Here is an 18,050-nt window from a genome sequence, read left to right as displayed (position 1 = left end):
ACGCCAGGCTTCCCTGTCCATCACCAACTCCTGGAGCTTGCTCAAACTCATGTCCATTGAGTCAGTGATGCTATCCAACCATCTCATCCTCTGTCATCTCCTTCTCCTCCTGCCTTCAATCTTTCTCAGCATCAGGGTCTTTTCCAATGAGTCAGTTCTTGGACACTGATGTTAGAGCTTCAGCTTTAGCATCAGTCCTTCCAATGAATATTGAGGGTTGACTAGTTGGATCTCCTTGCAGTCCAAGGGACTCTCCAGAGTCTTCTCCAACATCACAGTTCAAAAGCATATATTCTTTGGCACTCAGCTTTCTTTATGGTCCAACTCTCACATCCATACATGACTACTGGAAAAATCATAGCTTTGACTAGACAGACCTTTGTCGGCAAAGTGATGTCTGTGCTTTTTAATATGCTGTCTAGGTTTGCCATAGCTTTTCTTCCAAGGAGCAAGCATCTTTTAATTTCATGGCTGCAGTCACCATCTGCCATGATTTTGGAGCCCAAGAAAATAAAGTCGGCCAGTGTTTCCACTGTTTCCCCATCTATTTGCCATGAAGTGATGGGAATAGATGCCATGATCTTAGTTTTTTGAATATTGAGTTTTAAGTCAGCCAATGCAAACTACAATACATACAACGAACAAACAAGCAGCTCCTACTGTATAACACAGAGAACTATATTCAGTATCCTGTAATGAACTATAATGGAAAAGAAAAAAAGAGCCACCACTCTTTCCATGACTTCTAGATAGTATACTGGCTGGTCTTTTCCTCACTCACCTCTCTGACCTCTCTCCCTGGCTCACTCCATTCCAGCCTCCTTACTGCTCCTCCAATTTACCATGTGCTATTCATCCTCAGGGTCTAAATCCATGTGGTTCCCTCCTCTGGAACTTTCCCCCTAGATATCCCAATGGCTTGCTCTCTCACCTCCTCCAGATTTGCCAAAAGTCGCCTTCACAAGAAGACTTATTCTGACCACCTCACTGGCAACCTGTAGTCTCCCTTCCAGCACTCCCCATCCTTTTTGCTGATTTATTTTTCTCCATAATTCTTGTTGCCTTTCTTATACTATACAAGTTACTTTTACTTCATCGGCTCTTTGAGTCTGTGCTTTTGTCTGTCTTGATCACTGCTGTGTCCCAGCACCTAGAAGCCTACCAGGCGTGCAGCATGGGACTCAATGAATGTCTGCTGGATGGATGGACACAACTAAGGCAGCACAATGAGATGGGAGTGAGGCTCATGAGCCTCAAGCCGCATTGCCTTTCCTGTTTGGCCTTTGGGCTGTTGCTCTAATTTCATGTTTATGGCCTCCTCCTGAGTTCATATTTGCTCTGCTCTTCAGCTGTCTTTCTCTTTCAATCTGTGTCCACAGGTTACTCCCTTTCTGGTCAGTGGGAGCTCGATCCCAAGGCAAATTAAGCAGGAGATAAAGCAATGGAAAGGGAAAATGCCTGCATGTACTAATGGAAGGCAAAAAGCTATTATCAACAGAGAAGGCATGGGGTTGACCATTGACCTTATTTCCTGATGTGGAAAAAGGAGGCAAACATCAATTTTTCAATCCCAGACTTTCAGAAAATCTATTTTTGAGTTAATGATGGTTAGAAAAGAGATCTTACAAATAAAACCTGAAGACAAAAAATCTAGCACTGTTTTCTAGGCACAGTTGGTGCTCATGGGGGCTGTCCAAATCTTGAAATCCTATGTCCAAAGATGTAATTCATTATAAGAATGAGGCAGTGAGGCAGAACGGAAAGAGCCAGGCTTTGCATATAAGCATTTGTATTTCTTAGTGAAGAAACAAAATCATAATCCCTACTTATGAATTTATTTTAGAATGAAACAGGATATTTTAAGAGAAGCATATTATATGTATAATTATCCAACCCATAATGGGTGCTCAATAGATGTCAGCTGTCACCGCCACTGCCACCACCACCACCATCATCGCTGTTATTTGCAAGGGTTGATCTATCAATACCTAGGGGGCAGTAAGAGAGAAGGGTACTATCATGCTGAGAGAAACAGAGAGGAAGGGACACGCTATAGGCTGAAAGATGAATTTAATTCAACTAGTTGAGGGTTTCTCAAGCTCAGCACAGTTGACATTCAGGACCACATAATTCTTTACTCTAGGTGGCTACCCTATACATTTTGAACATTATCCATGGCCTATACAGATGAGACAAACAGAAATCCCCCAGCTGTGATAAACAAAAATGTCTGTTCAGTTCAGTCACTCAGTCGTGTCCGACTCTTCGCAACCCCATGAATCACAGCATGCCAGGCCTCCCTGTCCATCACCAACTCCCGGAGTTTACCCAAACTCATGTCCATCAAGTCAGTGATGCCATCCAGCCATCTCATCCTCTGTCATCCCCTTCTCCTCCTGCCCTCAATCCCTCCCAGAATCAGGGTCTTTTCCAATGAGTCAACTCTTTGCATGAGGTGGCCAAAGTATTGTAGTTTCAGCTTTAGCATCAGTCCTTCCAATGAACACCCAGGATTGATCTCCTTTAGGATGGACTGGTTGGATCTCCTTGCAGTCCAAGGGATTCTCAAGAGTCTTCTCCAACACCATAGTTCAAAAGCATCAATTCTTCGGCACTCAGCTTTCTTTATAGTCCAATTCTCACATCCATACATGACCACAGGAAAAACCATAGCCTTGACTAGACAGACCTTTGTTGGCAAAGTAATGTCTGCTTTTTAATATACTATCTAGGTTGGTCATAACTTTCCTTCCAAGGAGTAAGCATCTTTTAATTTCATGGCTACAGTCACCATCTGCAGTGATTTTGGAGCCCCCCAAAATAAAGTCTGACACTGTTTCCACTGTTTCCCCATCTATTTGCCATGAAGTGATGGGACCAGATGCCATGATCTTCGTTTTCTGAATGTGGAGCTTTAAGCCAACTTTTTCACTCTCCTCTTTCACTTGCATCAAGAGGCTTTTTAGTTCCTCTTCACTTTCTGCCATGAGGGTGGTGTCATCTGCATATCTGAGGTTATTGGTATTTCTCCCGGCAATCTTGATTCCACCTTGTGCTTCTTCCAGCCCAGCATTTCTCACGATGTACTCTGCATATAAGTTACATAGGCAGGGTGACAATATACAGCCTTGATGTACTCCTTTTCCTATTTGGAACCATTGCCAAATATCCTCAGAAACAATCACTCCAAGTAGAGAACCACTGATGTCTGACCAGGAAACAGGAAATAGAAAGCAGCAAAAAGCAGATCTGACTTAAAACGTTTGTATGCTGCTGCTGCTGCTAAGTCGCTTCAGTCGTGTCCGACTCTGTGCGACCCCATAGACGGCAGCCCACCAGGCTCCCCCGTCCCTGGGATTCTCCAGCCAAGAACACCGGAGTGGGTTGCCATTTCCCTCTCTAATGCATGAAAGTGAAAAGTGAAAGTGAAGTCGCTCAGTCGTGTCCGACTCTTAGCGACCCCATGACTGCAGCCCACCAGGCTCCTCCATCCATGGGATTTTCCAGGCAAGAGTACTGGAGTGGGGTGCCATTGCCTTCTCCAAAACATTTGTATACATATCCCTATTTATCTTTGTGCTGTGTAGTTTACAGTGGAAGTTTGGCAAGTCATGGTGTGTATGTGTGTACTAAGTCACTTCAGTTGTGTCCAATTCTGTGTGACGCTATGGACTATAGCCCGCCAGGCTCCTCTGTCCATGGGATTCCCCAGGCAAGGATACTGGAGGGGTTGCCATGACCTCCTCCAGGGGATCTTCCTGATCCAAGGATCGAACTCACATCTCTTATGTCTCCTGCATTAGCAGGTGGGTTCTTTACCACTAGCGCCACCTGGGAAGCCCAGGCAAATCATGGTTCGCTGGTCAAATCCATCCCTTGCTTTTTTAAATTATATTTTGTCAAAACACAGACATGTTCATCATTTCCATGTTATCCGCACCTGCTTTCACGCTACAAAGGCTGAGTTGAGCAGTTGTGGCAGAGAGTGTGTGGCCCGCCAAGCCTAAAATATGTACTATCTGGCCTTCTGTAGACAAAGCTGTGAGATCCTTGGTTTATAGCAGAGACAGACTCTGGAGTCAGGCTGCTTGTTCTTAAATTCTAGCTCGGCTTATCACCAGTATATTCTGCAGCAAGGTCCTTGAACCTCCTGGTGCGTCACCTTCCTAATCTGTCAGTAGGGCTGATGATAATGGTGCCAAACTCCCAGGGTTGTTGTGGGGATTAAATGAATAAAGACATGGGATGTGCTCTGAACAGTTCTGTGAATGTTGTAGGCACTCAATACGTGTTTGCCATTATAATACTCTTCAAGGAGAAACAAAGAAAACATGGTGATCTTACTTTTTAAGGGACTGATTTATATATCAGTAAAGTCTGCTCAGAAAAGAATAAAATCTCTCATATTTCAATAAACTTATTAGTCTCCTTCCTTAAATAATCTCTCACTAATACTTGATGAGCTAACTTCAAAGAAAGGAGAGAATCAAAGGCCTTTGCAAAATGTGAGTTTAAAGTGTCTGATGTTACCATCTACCCTGTATACGAGACAGCAAAAGAGACACTGATGTATAGAACAGTCTTTTGGACTCTGTGGGAGAAGGAGAGGGTGGGATGATTTGGGAGACTGGCATTGAAACACGTATAATAGCATATATGAAACGAGTCGCCAGTCCAGGTTCAATGCATGATACTGGATGCTTGGGGCTGGTGCACTGGGACAACCCAGAGGGATGGTACGGGGAGGGAGGAGGGAAGAGGGTTCAGGATGGGGAACACATGTATACCTGTGGCAGATTCATTTTGATATATGGCAAAACCAATACAATATTGTAAAGTTAAAAAATAAAAGAAAAAAAATAAAGTGTCTGATGGAAAACCCGGCAAGAGAAATACAAATCTGTAGTAAAACCCATCGAGTACTTTCTCGTCACTTCAGATGAAGGAAGGCTATGCTTTCTTTTGTTCATTGTCTTCTTCCTTGTCTTATTTTTAAACTTCTAAAAAGGAAGGCTTTCAAGTAATAACACACATTCAAGTGGGCCTGGATGTGTATACAGCCCCATCACAAATCCCTCACTGTGACTAGACTTGGAGCCTCATTTTACAGGAGTAAATGAAATTCTTGCCTGCCTGCTAGCATGTGCTAGGGTTGTTTGAGATTCTCCAATTCCTGTTTATTCTCCAGGTATCAGCATCAGTTCAGTTCAGTTCAGTCACTCAGTCGTGTCCAACTCTTTGCGATGCCATGGACTGCAGCATGCCAGACTTCCCTGTCTACCACCAACTCCCAGAGCTTACTCAAACTCATGTCCATCAAGTCAGTGATGCCATCCAACCATCTCATCCTTTGTCGCCTGCTTCTCCTCCTGCCCTCAATCTTCCCAGCATCAGGGTCTTTTCCAGTGAAATGGATCTTCACATTAGGTGGCCAAAGTATTGGAGTTTCAGCTTCAGCATCAGTCCTTCCAATGAATATTCAGGACTGATTTCCTTTCGGATGGACTGGTTGGATCCCCATGCAGTGCAAGGGACTCTCAAGAGTCTTCTCCAACACCACAGTTCAAAAGCATCAATTCTTCAGTGCTCAGCTTTTTATAGTCCAACTCTCACATCCATACATGACTACTGGAAAAATCATAGCTTTGACTAAACAGACCTTTCTGTTGGCAAAGTAATCAGCCCATACATGACTACTGGAAAAATCATAGCTTTGACTAAACAGACCTTTTGGTTGGAAAAGTAATCAGCATAGGTACTTCCTTTCTTCTCATGACCCTTGGCATGTTCTCCAAACTACTTCAAATTCCAGAAGGGTTCAGAGGACTTCATGTCTCAACAAGGCTTTTCATCCCATACCCACTGCATCTGTTACTCAACGCCTGCTCATGTGGCTGCCTTGTTTCCCAATCAAATGTCAAATGACTTGTGGCAATGACCTTGCCTTGTGTTTCTCATGTGTATCTCCTTTTGCACTATGCTTAGAGGAGGAGCCTGTAGTAGGCACTAAACTAATTAATTAAAAATTACATTGTTTACAGTACATATATTCAATAAAGGACTCACATAATTAAATTATGTATCCACATAACCCTATGAGGCAGTACCCTGGAGAAGGAAATGGCCACCTACTCCAGTATTCTTACCTGCAAAATCCCATGGACAGAGGAGCCTGGCAGGCTATTGTCCATGGGGTGGCAAAGAGTTGGACATGACTGAGCAACTAAGCACATGAGATAGAAAGTACTATGAAACCAACTTAAAGGTAAGGAAATTGAGGATTACAAAGATTAAGCAACTTGTCCAAGGTCACATGTGGAGGCAGGATTTAAACTCATACAGTCTCTTTCCAGAAATTGTATGTTTAGCTGCTACATTATGCCGCAATTAGAATAATTGTTCAATGCAAAAAAAAAAAAAAAGAAATAAGGATTAATGTAAATAGATATAGATATAATTCTATGAATCATTGAAGAAGCAAACAACATCATGGTTAAATGGATGAAAAATTTAAACAAATAGCTCACAGGAGTTTATCTAAATGGTCAACAAACATATGAGTAAATACTCAACTGCATGAGTTATCAGGGAAATGCACATTAAAACCTTATGTTGCTATCATGACTTACCCATTGGAATGTCTAAAACAAAAAAGATGGAGAGCAAGGAGTAGAGCAACTGAATTCTCACACATGCTGGACGGGACCACAGATTGATATAACTATTTTGTAAAACTGTTTAGCAGTATCTATAAAATCTCAACAAAAGTACATCCCATGACTCAGCAATTCCACTCTTCGGTTTATTTTCCACAGAAATGCATACACAGATTAATTAAAGGTAAGTATTAAGAATACTCATAGTAACACCATTCATAATAGCCAAAAGCTGGAAACCACCTAAATGTTGATACATAGTAGAATGAATAAAGAAACACCTATATTCTTCTAATAGAATATGGCTCAACAAAGAAAAGGAACAACATATAATGTCTCATCAATACGGATGAATTTCACAATGTTGAGTGAAGGAAGCCAGTCGTAGAAGGTACCTAGCATCTGATCCAGTATAATACAGCACAGATCCTAGTGAAACAAACCTATGCTGTTAGAAGTTAAGAAAACAGTTATCCTTGGAGAAGGGAGTATGCGTGGGTCTTCTCAGAAAAGACCGCTAATATTCTATTTTTTCCTCTGAGTGTTGGTGAATGTGTTCAATTTGTGAAAATTCATTGAGCTATGTGATTAAAATATATTCCCTCTTCAATACAGAGTGTTTTTCCATATCCAGTTAAAATTATTTTGGTTGATTTAAAAAGGAGTAAATTATCAATATTCTCCTTTATTTCCAGACACTGCTTTTTGTTTTGTACATGGTATTTAGATAACAAAAGTCACTATTCCCTGGAGAGACCAACTCATAACCCATAAGAACTGTTTTTCTGCTTGCACTGTCACAAACCCTTTCATTCTCCAGATCAGTTCACCACCTCCAGTCTTTTGCTAAACACACTAGAACATGTCATTCTTTACACAGAGCTCAGCACTTGAGAACTGGAAAGAGCTTCACAAGCAACAAAATTGATGCTTAAGAGTCAAGTTGTTGGTCTGACACCATGCAGCCAATTCACAGTTAAGGTGAGAGCTTGGACCCAGAACCCCTGACTCCCAGCTGCACTCCTGTCCCCACTGTTGGCTAGGAATTAGCAGACTCCATGGGGAAGGTCCAGAGTTTACACTCTTCTAGGGCAGCTGACCATCCCTGGAATACAAAAAAAAGATGGATGCCTGCAGCAAAGGCCTCAGGAGTTCGCCATCCACACACTTCTCCATGAAAACTTGATAGGAATCCAATAGGAGACGATACATTTCTTAATTTTCTTTGCAGCCAATTGTTTCTCTCAGACTATATGTACATGCTAATTTCTGTAGCTGAACAGAAGAATCATAACCTAGTACTTGGTGAGTAATTACATGGTACATTGTGCTATAGGACTGTTAACGTGCTTTGGGGGAAAGAAAGAGAAGAATTTTACAAGCAGCAGTTTTTTGCCTTGTCATTTTGAAGGCCAAAAAAATCTATATTTTGTATTCAAGGAAAACATGTTTAAATTAACGATGTGGGTATTTTTTGTTTCTCCTTGAACAAGGCTTTTGTATCTCTTCCCTGCTTAGTGCATACTGATGCCAGAAGGAGGTGAAGCTACAAAAGAGGCCAAAGTATTACATAACCCAGCCTGGGTAAACAAATCCGTCTACCTGGGAGGCCTCCTGAATCTCGATGCTGACCCTGGGTGATAACAACAATGAGCAAGGAATTCTAAGAGGAGAGCGCTGAGTGCATAAACTTGTACATTAAATACAAGCTGCAGAGCAGCAGAGAACTGAGTTCAGTTATAAAAGAGGGGAAGTTGGCCTGGAAAGCCTGCTGTGCCATATTCTGGACTTCTTTTCTCTCTCTGATTTTGCCCTAGCCTCTTAGCCCCTTACCCCTCACCCTGACCTCCCATCCGTAGGCCCTCGGCGCTTTTGGTGGATATACCCTAAGGTGACCCTCAAAGACTCACAGCTGTGCATAACCCCTTCCTGGGTACAAGTAGAACTTATGATTTGCTTCTGACCAACAGAATGTCGCAAAGATGGTGAGATGTCACTCCTTTCAGTTACGTTACAAGGCAAAGGTGATGGGATATTCGGTAGGAGTCCACCTTAGCAGGTTGGACTGAGAGACTTACCCTTGTTGGCCTTGAAAAAGTAAGCGCCATGTTGTGAGATGGCCTCATGGCAAGGAATGCAAGCAGCCTCTGAGAGTGAGCTGGCATCAGTAAGAAATTTGGCAACCTCAGTTCCACAGTACCAAGAAACAGTTCTGCCAACAACATGAGTTTGGAAGAGGACTTCAGCAAGGTAAGGCAGCCCAGCTGATATACAATGGCAGCCTCGTGAGACAATGAGCAGAGGACCCAGCTTATCTACACCTAGACTCCAGATCCACAGAAACTGTGAGATAATACAGGTGTATTGCTTTAAGCCACTAAGTTTGTGGTAATTTGTTACGCAGTAATAGAAAAAAAGTACACACTAACTGGAGTAAAGCTGAAAAATTCATGAATATGTTGAGATTAGATTACATGCTCCTGAACAACCAAAGGTCAAAGAAGAAATCTAAAGAAAATTCAAGAAATATCTTAAAACAAATGAAAATGGAAGTACATCATATTAAAACCTATGGGATAGGGAAATGTTGCATGACATCCCTTATATGTAGAATCTAAAAAGAAATGATACAAAAAAACTTACTTACAAAACAGATACTCATAGTTTAGAGAAGGCATTTATGATTGTAGAGGGGTGGGAGGATGGATGGAGGAAGGGATGGTTAGGGACTTTGGGAAGGTCATGTACTCACTGCTATATTTCAAATGGAGAAGCAACAAAGACATACTGTATAGGACATGGGACTCTGCTCAATGTCATGTGGCAGCTTGGGTGGGATGAGAGTTTGTAGGAGAATGGATACACATATATGCATGGCTGAGTATGTTTGCTGTCCACCTGAAACTATTGCAACATTGTTAATCAGCTATACCCCAATACAAAACTAACAGTTAGAAAATGAAAAATAAAGCCTATGGGGTGCTGCAAAATCAGTTCTAAGATGGAATTTTATCATTATAAATGCCTACATTAAGAAAAAATTCTCAAATAAACAACCTACCTTTATACCTCAAGGAACTAGAAAAATAAGAATAAACTTGGTCCAAAGATAACAAAAGGAATAAAATAACAAAGATCAGAACAGAAATAAATGAAATAGAGGCCAGAAAAAACATTAGAAAGATCAGAAAAAATAAGCACTTTTTAAAGAAAGAGAAACAAAATTGAAAAACCTTTAGGTAGCCTAACTTAGAAGAAAAGAGATGATTCAAGATCAGAAATGAAAAAGGAGACATTACAACTGATACTACAGAAATACAAAGGATCACAAGAGACTACTAATAACCAATTATATGTCAATAAACTGGATAATCTAGAAGAAATGGATAAATTCCTAGAAACATATAGCCTACCAAGACTGAATCATGAAGAAAGAAAATTTCAACAGATCAGCACTGAATAAGGAAATTCGATCAGTAATATTAAAAAACCTCCCAAAACAGAAAAGTCCAAGACCAGATGATTTCACTGGTGAATTCAACAAAACATTTAAAGAAGAATTAAAGCCAATCCTTTTCAAACTCTTTCAGAAAACTGAAGAGGAGGGAACATTCCCAAACTTATTAATAAGGCTAACACTTACCCTGATAGCAAAGTCAGATAAAGACATCACACACACAAAATATAGATATAGATATCCCTGATGAATATAAATACAAAAATTCTCAACAAAATATTCTCAAATTGAACCCAACAGGACATTAAAAGGATCACATACCATGATCAAGTGGGATTTATCCCTGGGATGCAAGGATGATTCAACACATTCAAATCAATAAATATGATATACCACATTAATAGAATGAAAGATAAAAATCATGTATCTTAGTAGAAGCAGAAAAAGAATTTGATAAAGTTCAACATCTTTCATTATAAAAAATCTCAACATATTGGATATAGAAGACACATGTGCTCAGTCACTTCAGTCATGCCCAACTCTTTGCAACCCCATGGACTGTACTGCCAGGCTTCTCTGTCCATGAGATTTTCCTGTCAAGAATACTGGAATCGATTGCCATACCCTCTTCCAGGGGATCTTCCTGACCCAGGGATCAAACCTGCATGTCCCATGTCTCCTGTACTGCAGGCAGATTCTTTACCACTGAGCCACTGGGCAAGCCCTTAAAAGACAGATACATCAACAAAATAAAGGCCATATATGACAAACCCACAACTAATATCATAGTGAATGGTGAAATGTGGAAAGCTTTCTAAGGTCAGAAACAAGGCAAGGGTGCCCACTCTCATCACTCCTACTCAGTACAGTACTGGAAGTCCTAGTCAGAATAATCAGGTAAAAAAAAGAAATAAAGGCATCCAAATAGTAAGAGAAGGAATAAAATTATCTTTGTTTGCAGGTAGTATGATCTGATGTATAGAAAACCCTAAAGATGTCACCAAAAAACTGTTAGAACTAATCAATGAATTCAGCAAAGTTGTGGAATACAAAAACCAACATACAGAAAACAGCTGCATTTCTATACACTAACAACAAAGCACGTTAAAAAGAAACAAAACAATCCCATTCACAACAGCATCTAAAACAATCAAATACTTAGGAATAAATTTAACCAAGGAGATAAAAGATCTGCACACTAACAATTCTGATGAGAGAAACTGAAGAAGACACAAATGGAAACGCATCCCAAGCTCATGGATCAGAATAATTAATATTGTTAAAATGCCTTTACTACCCAAAGGCATCTATAGATTCAATGCCACCCCTATAAAAGTTCTACTAACATTTTTCACAGAAATAGAAAACAATCCAAAAATGTTTATGGAGTCACAAAAGACCCCCAAATAGCTGAAGCAATCTTGAGAAATTAGAACAAAGCTGGGGGCATCACATTTCCTGATTTCAAACCATACTACAAAGCTATAGTAATCCAAACAGTGTGATATTGACATAAAAATAGACACATAGACCAACGGAACAGAATTAAGAGCCCATAAGTAAACCCTTGCATACATGATTAACCAATATTTGATAAGGAGGCCAAAAATACTAGATGAGGAAAGAAGTGTCTCTTCAATAAATGGTGCTGTGAAACTGGGGAAACTGGGTAATTATATGTAGAAGAATGAAGTTGGACTGCTATCTTAGAGCACTCACAAAAATTAACTTGGAATGCATTAGAGACAAACATGAGACCTGAAACTATAAAATTCCTAGGAAAAAAGCATAGGAGAAAAGCTCCTTGACGTTTATCTTTGGCAGCAATTTCCTAGATATGGCACCAAAAGCACAAGCAACAAAAGCAAAAATAAATCAGTGGGACTATATCAGTAAATAAGCGGGACTAAAAAGTTCTATACAGCAGAGAGGCTCTCAACACAATCAAATGGCAATCTATGGAGTGGGAGGACAATTTGTAAATCATATACCTGATAAGAGGTTAATAACCAAAAAACAAAAACAACTCATACAACTCAACAAGCAAAAAACAAATAGACCATTTTAAAACTGGGCAAAGGACCTAAATAGACATTTGTCCAAAAAAGACATATAAATGGTCAACAGGTACATGAAAAAGTGTTTGACATAACAAATTGTAAGGGAAATAAATGCATATCAAAACCACAATGAGATATGACCTCACATCTGCTAGAATGACTATCTTTGAAAAGACAAGAGATAACAAGTATTGGTGAGGATGTGGAGAAGAGGGAATACTATGCACTGTTGGTGGGAATGTAAATTGGTGCAGCCACTGTGGAGAACAGTATGGAGGTTTCTCAAAAAATTAAAAAAGAACTATCATGTGTTCCAGCAATTCCACTTCTTGGACACATATCCATAGAGAATGGAAACAAAATCTCAAAGAGATGTTGGCACACCCATATTCAGTGAAGGATTATTCACAATAGCCAATATACGGAAACAACTTAAGTGTCCATCCACAACAGATGAATCAATAAAGAAGATGTGGAGATATATATGTATACACACATACAAGTAGGCATTTGTTGTTGCTTAGCTGCTAAGTCATGTCTGACTCTTTCATGACCCCATGGACTATAGCCTGCCAGCCTCCTCTGTCCATGGGATTTCCCAGGCAAGAATACTGGAGTGAGTTGACATGTCTTCCTCCAGGGGATCTTCTTGACCCAGGTATTGAATCCATGTCTCCTGCACCAGCAAGCGGATTCTTTATAAAGATATTCTTTATCTTCCTTGAGCCACCAAGGAAGTCTACAAATAGGCATACACGTAGATACTGTGGTTCTGGCTCCAAACCATTGCAATAAAGCAAATATCACAATAAAGTGAGTCACATGAATGTTTTTGTTTCCCCCTAGTCTGTTAGGTGTGCAATAGCATTATGTATTTTAAAATGTACATACCTTAATTAAAATACTTTATTGCTAACAGCCAAAATATGAAAACAACCTAAATGTCCATTAATAGATGGATAAAGAAGATGTAGTACATATATATACAACAGAATGCTACTTGGCCATAGAAAAGAATGAAATAATGCCATTTGCAGCACCATGGATGGGCCTAGAGATTATCATACTAAGTGAAGTAAATCAAAGACAAATACTATATGATATCACTTATATGTGGAATCTAAAGTATGACACAAATGAAACAGAAATGGATTCAAAGACATAGAGAACAGACTTGTGGTTGCCAAGAGGCAGGTGGGTCAGAGAGCAATAGATTGGGAGTTTGGGATTAGCAGATACAAACTATTACATATAGAATGGATAGGGAATTCCCTGGTGGTCCAGTGGTTAGGACTTGGCACTGTCACTGCCATGGCCCAGGTTCAATCTCTCGTCAGGAAACTAAGATCCTACAAGTCATGTGGCGTGGCCAAAAAAAAAAGATAAATCAACAAAGTCCTACTATATAGCACAGGTCTATAGTCAATATCCTGTAATAAACCATAATGAAAAAATATGAAAAATAATACATATATATGTGTAACTAAATCACTTTGCTATACACCAGAAACTGATACAACATTGTAGATCAATTATACTTCAATTAAAAACAAATTTAAAAAGAAAGAAATTATTGCTAAAAAATGGCAAAACATTTATAATAGTTAACATCAAAGAACATTATGCTAAGTGAAGTAAGTCAGAGAAAGACAAATACTGCATGATATCACTTATATGTGGAACCTAAGAAAGTTGAAGTCAGAGAAACAGAGAGTAGAGTGGAAGTTACCAGGGGCTCGGCGGGCAGGGAGGCGTGGGGTAGGGGCAGTGGTGGGAGAAATGTTGAGATATTGGTCAAGGGGTGTAGACCTTTCGCTAAAAGATCAACAAGTTCTGGGATCTATTGCGCAGAATAGGGATTATAACTAATAACACTATTATATACTCACAAGTTGCTAAGAGAGTTGATATTAAATTTTCTCAGAAAAGAAAAAGAAATGGTGATTATGTGATGGGATGAGGTATGAGCTAATGTTATACTGGCAATCATTCTGCAATATATTAACATATCAACATATTGTACATGTTTAACTTATACAATGTTATATGTCAATTACAGGTCAATAAATCTGGAGGAAAAAAAAACAAATACAGCGCCCTCAGGATTTGCCTGAATTTTCAGGGCCCCTCAAGTCACTTCCTACTCAGACCTCCCTATCATTGTCCCATCTTTGAAAGAGGTTCTTCCTCAAACATCCAAACTATCTTATTTCTCCAGAGCCTTAAAAGGAATTAATCATTAATCTCTAATAGGTTATTAATTAGACATTAATCAACCCTGTTATCTGTTCACTCAAAAACTCAGAATTTTTCCAGATGTATTCTCTGACTTATTAACTGCTATAGAACAAAACAAAACAGCAAAATAAAACCAGTTCTGTGGTCAAATACCTTTGGGAAATGCTGAGCAAAGCAAAGTTAAGCAAATGCCTTCATTTACAAGAAGATAAGCATATGGCATTTTTGTAACTTATTTCACTACAGAGCCATTCCCTCGTTCACTTTTTGGTGTGTATGAGTGGAATTTCACAGGATACCAACCCAGAATGCACACACACACACACACAAAATGATGAGAATATACTCAAATAGAAAATCTATAAATGATAATAGTTAAGCAGAAGTTATTCTACAATAATGGGTTTTTAAGGGTGTTTTCTTTTCTCTATAATTTTTATTGCTTGCAAATAGTTTTTAAAGGGTAAAAAAATTAGGAATAATAGCTAACATTAATCATCTCAACCTAGAAATTCTTTTTACAAAATTAAGGGGTGATTATTCATAAAACAGATCAATTAATTTTTTTTCAGTGTTCAAAAGATGCCCACTGGAGAATACCTTGGTTCTCCAGTGGTTGGAATTCCACATTTTTACTGCCAAGGGCCAGAGTTCGACCTCTGGTCAGGGAACTACAAGATCCCACAAGCCACACAGTGCAGCCAAAACAAACAAAAAGCAAAAGATGCTCACTGGTTTTTATAAAAGATGAATCTCCTCATATATTTAAACTATGCTTCAACTCTTATAAATTGAAATACACATGTTTAGAGCAATAATTGCTATATGGTAGACCCACAAGAAGGTTTCGTTTAATTGAGCTCTTTGAAGCTACATTTACTGGGTAAAATTTACCATCTGGTGGTATATCTGCTATTATGGGACATTAGTAAACACCATTAACAGAGTTAATTATTTAATTGAAATTATTATCTCATGATTTCTTTTCCCCTGCACCAAGTATTAAAATAAAAGGGGTGGAGACCATAAGCATTTTATCCACTGTTTTTAATTTTCTATTCTTCCATTATTTGTGATCCCCTGATGATAAGTTATGACCAACCTAGACAATATATTAAAAAGCAGAGACATTACTTTGCCAACAAAGGTCCATCTAGTCAAGGCTATGGTTTTTCCAGTGGTCATGTATGGATGTGAGAATTGGACTATAAAGAAAGCTGAGCACAGAAGAATTGATGCTTTTGAACTGCGGTGTTGGAGAAGACTCTTGAGAGTCCCTTGGACTGTAAGGAGATCCAACCAGTCCATTCTAAAGGAGATCAGTCCTGAGTGTTCATTGAAGGACTGATGTTGAAGCTGAAACTCCAATACTTTAGCCACCTCATGCGAAGAGCTGACTCATTGGAAAAGACCCTTATGCTGGGAAAGATTGAGGGCAGGAGGAGAAGGGGACGACAGAGGATGAGATGGTTGGATGGCATCACCGACTCGGCGGACATGGGTTTGGGTAGACAACGGGAGTCGGTGATGCACAGGGAAGCCTGGCGTGCTGCGGTTCATGGGGTCTCACAGAGTCGGACACGACTGAGCGACTGAACTGAACTGAACTGATGACATCCCAACAGCAACACTTTCCCCCAACTTTCTTCTGGCTCTACTTAAATTCAAGGTATGTTACAGAGGAACCTGGCAGGCTATAGTCCATGGGATCGCAAAGAGCTGGACACGACTGAGCAACTAACACTACTATTTGAGCTTGTCTTAAGGCTTTTATGTTGCCAATCTGCATATTCTCCTATCTGAATCTGTGTGCCAGAGTCCTCCACACACACAAGTGTGCTGTGCTGTGCTCAATCATGTCTGACTCTTGGTGAGCCCATGGACTGTAGCTTGCCAGGCTCCACTGTCCATGGGATTCTCCAGCGAAGAATACTGGTGTGGGTTGCCATGCCTTCCTCCAGGGGATCTTCCCCACCCAGGGATTGAACCCATGGCTCCTGCATCTCCTGAACTGCAGGTGGATTCTTTACTGCTGAGCCACTGGGGACATCCCTACACACAAGAGTATCTCATGCTAAAGCCACTGGTCTTTCCAAAGCTTCCACCCAATGTGGCTTCTCTCTTCTGCAAGTTTCCTATGCCAGAAGAAGATTCATTTAAGTATTCATTATACCATTCTGCTTTCATTCACATTGAGGCAAGAAAATTTAAAGCCCATTGCTTATTTGTTTTTCTGATATGTCAGAAATTGTTCATTATTTTATATAGTGAACCACCAAAATGTCTAACTCTCTTTTGATGATCAAAAATAAGACTCAATATTAACATCAGAAACTCCCCATTACTCCTTCAGAGTACAGTAATTATGTGAAAATTTCATATATTTCCTGTGAAATATAAGCTTTTTGCAAAAGGAAGGGTGTTTTAGAATGCACACACACAAAACTACATATAAATCAATTAGCTTTTCTCAAAGAAACAACAAACAATAAATAAGGAATTAACTGCATTTCATTCCATGTGGTTAAAATCTCACTCTGCTTTAACAATTAATTAATCTCCTCTAGAAAATGACTTGTGTTTGATTCCTGGAAGAAACAAATAAAAAACATCATGAATTGGGCTACATCAGGTAATTTCACAAGTATAACTCACCCACTGTCTGAATAACGTCACAGTGAGAGGGAAGAATATTTATGGCGGCTCCTTCCTCGCATCATAAATTTCACAGGAACGAGGAAATTTGTCTCATACACAGTGAAGAATACTGATGAAATTTTCGAAGGTAGGCTCTGTCAATGCTAGTGACATTAGGGGATTTCAAATGTAATAAAAAATGAAAAGCACACGTCCACAGTCGTATTTTTCTCCCTCCCCATTAGAATCTAAAATTACACTGAAAGCATTAAGTAAAAGAAACTGATATTCTAAAAGCAGCAATCCAAGTGACATCAGGCATGGGAAAGGTTTGGGGCAGCTCTGCTGTTCCTTCTCAGCCTGTTACTAAACGTGTGTGCCTTCTTCCTCTCTGTTAAGTACTTAGAAGTAGCTAAGACAATGGTCAAATTCACAGCTGTGAAAGAAGCCCTGAAAACCAGAAATCACCAGTAATGACAAGTTCACCACTCAGAGAATCCACGAAGACTGCCTGCCTAAGACCACTCTGCTTGTATTACACTCTAAGTCTTCTGACTTAGAAAGAAAAAATCTGCTTCTGGGAAAATCTTTAAAAAAGAAAGATATCATTATCCTAGAGGGAAGGAAACTGTTGTCAGCATTAACCTTAACCGAGTGACGACACACAGGTTGTATCCACAAGCAAGATAAAAATAAATGCAACAAAGGAAAGCTTATTCTCATCCTCTGTGCTCTCAGTGTGTGGGGGAACCGAGCAGCAGGCCCTGGTCCACCTTTTGATCATGTGCAAGTCCACTCTGTCTAAGGGGATTTAGCTCATGAAAAGAACCAGTGTGAGAAAACCAGGAAAGATTTGCCATGATAAAGTCTCCTGTGGGTAACTTTAAATAAGCAGCCATTTAAATGGGAGGCAAGGAAAGCAAATAGGTAAATAATTCACACGAGTTGAGTCTGACACATTTTCAGAAGGTAATAAAATGCAATATATATACCTATATAAAG

At 39.7% G+C, this 18,050-nt stretch overlaps 1 non-coding gene across 1 annotated transcript; it reads left to right on the top strand.

Moving 5' to 3' along the window:
* Window positions 1–13,442: 13,442 nt before the first annotated feature.
* On the top strand, window positions 13,443–13,514 carry TRNAD-GUC. The gene has a single exon. It is a non-coding gene; the product is annotated as a tRNA-Asp (tRNA).
* The last annotated feature ends 4,536 nt before the right edge of the window (window positions 13,515–18,050 follow it).

This window comes from Bos indicus x Bos taurus, chromosome X (assembly GCF_003369695.1).
Source record: "Bos indicus x Bos taurus breed Angus x Brahman F1 hybrid chromosome X, Bos_hybrid_MaternalHap_v2.0, whole genome shotgun sequence".
Taxonomy (NCBI): Eukaryota; Metazoa; Chordata; class Mammalia; order Artiodactyla; family Bovidae; genus Bos; species Bos indicus x Bos taurus.
Note: the sequence above shows the minus strand (reverse complement) of the source record. Positions and strands in the feature narration are given on the sequence as shown.